Raw genomic sequence first — 3,279 nt, forward strand, 5'->3', positions numbered from 1 at the left:
ATGTGGGCATGAGGTTGTAAACAGTGGACTCCTCTCTGATTGTCAAGCCTGAAATGTAAACAAACAATGCTTAAACTTATATAACTCCTCTTATATATGACCCATTCTCCCCCTTCAGAAATCCCTCTATTCTGTCATTCCCCAATCCTGATACATCACCCTTCCTTATTTAATCCTCTTTACCTTCAGTTATTAACCCATTAGTTACCAATTCCTACTTTCTGCTCCAATATACCACCACCAAGTTCCCAAACCAGAAGGACACCCTCCCAGCCCCACATCACATGCCTCAGCAAGAAATTACAACCAACACACCTGCTGATTAGCCTTCATAGCTTCATTAGCTTCATAGCCCTTCTTCTTACCCTCCTAAATGTGAACTATTGCATGATACTTATTTAGCCCCAAAGGAGCCTAGCTGAAGGACACTTCCCTCATGGCTATGAATAACTTCTTAAACCCAACAAGACATGATGTGTGATGAAAAACTGTCCTGTATCCCACCCCCACAAGAATATCTCAAAAGACAATGAGGAAGCCTATATTTTCTTTATAAGTTTAAGACCTCTATAATACTACCTTTTACTCTGTTTATCCCCAAGTGTAAGGTAGTCTCCTGCAACATTTTGTTCTCTTACTTTTTTTAAACTCATTTTTTATTTTTTCCTTTATTTTTTCTGTTTTGGTTCTGCTGGGTACAAAAACCTACAAGAAAAAGTGTTGCCTGGTATAAAAGCTCAGATCAAAACCAGGGCACAGAGATGATGGAACCTGATACTCTCACCCCCAAATCCAACAGCAATATAATATAACACCATTTCTTTTTGCAAAGGCATACTAAAAAAGGGAAAATTTTACATATAGAAACAAGCTCTTATCTACTAGGGATAAGAACTCTTACATTTTACAATACAGGAACTCCTCCCACTTTAAACATATAGTTCTGTGGTCCCAACTTACCATAGACTCCATGTGAATAGACAGCGACTGTCCAACCCAGAACCCTATATCTCAGGCATAGAACAGACACAGTTCTCCGCAACAGCTCCAGGAACCAAACTCCCTTTGGGACATTCTTAATACTGATCTGACACCAACATGAACCAGTTTTGATATGACATTCTGACAATGAGGAAATGGCAACAACTTGGTCTAAGAGCAGATTGTCTTACCTCACCACCTAATGATAAGATGAAATCAGAAGACAAGCCATCCTTTGATCTGTACAGAAGCCAAGATTGCTGACGACTGATGACTTACTGTGACAACCATGACTGGGCAGAACTTATCCTAGGACTAATAAAAAAGAACCTAGTGTAGGCCTTGGCCTTTGATCTTTAATTCCAGTGATCTGACTGAGACAACTGCAACTGAGCAGAACTTCTGGAAAAAAAAAACATAATGAAAAACTTTATCATAGGCTTCATCCTAGGATCGGTGCAAAAACCAAGACCACCAACTACAGAAGACTGATTAAAACAATAGTGATAGAACAGAACTTCTAGAACCATAAAGAAAGACTCCATCCAAGGCTCTATCCTATGACCTGTGCAAATACCAAGATCTCTAGTTACAGAAGCCTGATTCTATCATCCACGAATGAGGAGAAAGCTTCCAGACATCCCAAAAGGACTTAGGGGAGAGTAAAAGAGCATGTAGAGAGACCATAGTTATACACATGACAGTATACTTCAAGGGCAGAGAAACCCTGTATTTCTTAGGCCAAGGGAATTTATTTTCTAATCTCCCCAATATTTATGGTGCCTATGCAAAGAAAGTAGCACAAATTAATATTTTTGTAATTGTTGTTGCTTTTTTTTTTTTTTGTTATTTTTTGTGCTTAGTTTCGTTTTTTATCTCGAGACTGTGGTTATTGTTTGGTTGTTGTCTTTATTGCTGTGGTGCTTTCTAAGGTCTTTTTGTTTGATTTTTTTTTGTATTCTTGTTATGTTTTTCTTCCTTTTTCCCTTTCTTATCTTAAATTAATATTTATAACCTTCCAAAAAGACTTCCCATTTTTTGCTTTTTTGATTTTTGACCCCCTTTTTTATTTTCCTTTTCTTTTTTTTCTTTCCTTCAAACAGCACCACATAGCTTGAACCATCTTGTTCTGCTTCACAAATTGAGGGGGAAATAATTGAGGGTACCAAGTCATATGAACATTGAGTTGAAATAATAAAAGATCAGATTTAAACCGCAATACAAAGCCAGTGACAACATAATGAATACCCAATCTACAACAAGCTAGACACTGAGGGGACCACTTATACTAGCAGCCCAGGGAGAAAAGGGGGGATATGGGATGCATGCTTTAAACAGGGGTGGAGGGAGGACAACATTGGTGGTGGGAATGCCCTGATTCAATGTCACTATATATCTAAAATACTACTGTGAAAGATTTGTAATCCACTTCAGTCAAAATAAAAATTATTAAAAATTTAAATCAACGTTAAACAATTAATTTCAATAAAAGCCATTAATTTACCATATTGTACAATTATATACTTATTTATGTTTTACTTATTAATTTATTATTAATAAAATGTATATATTTAAATGTAAAATAGAAAGTGTTGGATTAGACTGTTGAAGAATTAGAAGTAGGAAAAGCCTGGTGTAAGATCTTGGAAGAGAGATGAGAGCTTTAAACCAAAAACAATAAATGAAATCAAGAAAAGATGTGTGAACCAATGAAGCAGCAGTATATATTATAAAGCAGTGTTTTCTAGAAATAGTCAAGACATTTAAGTCATCTAATTTTCTCATGTTCTCTCCTCTCCTATGGTGTCATATTCTATGATAAATTCACATCCAAGTGTGCATATTTTTTCTCATGTAAAAATTGTATAGCAAAGTAATGAGGTTTGCTGCTCACATGAAACTTGTATGACTACTTTAAAATGACAATTATCTATAGCTATTTGTTAATGTTATTTGCTAAATGATTATTTAGAAAATACAGTAACATGAGTTCTTGAGCTATGAAACCATGACTATATAGAACCACATGTCAGATCTTCTTGGTGTCACTGCTGCCAGTTTCTTTTTCTTGGGGTGGAATGCAGTCCTTTGCACCAAAATCAATTTCTTAAAACCAAATGGTCCTGTTCCTAGTTTACTAAAGATAATTTTTTTCTGATTGAAACTCAATGCTTCTCTCAAAATTCAAGTTTTATCTGATTGTATCAAATTGTAAGAATGTAAGTCATGCATTGTCATATTCACTAAGTTGTTTTTTGTATCCTAACTCAGAATAACAGATTTTCTAATATAGGAAAT

Source organism: Suncus etruscus, chromosome 5, assembly GCF_024139225.1.
Source record: "Suncus etruscus isolate mSunEtr1 chromosome 5, mSunEtr1.pri.cur, whole genome shotgun sequence".
Lineage (NCBI taxonomy): Eukaryota > Metazoa > Chordata > Mammalia > Eulipotyphla > Soricidae > Suncus > Suncus etruscus.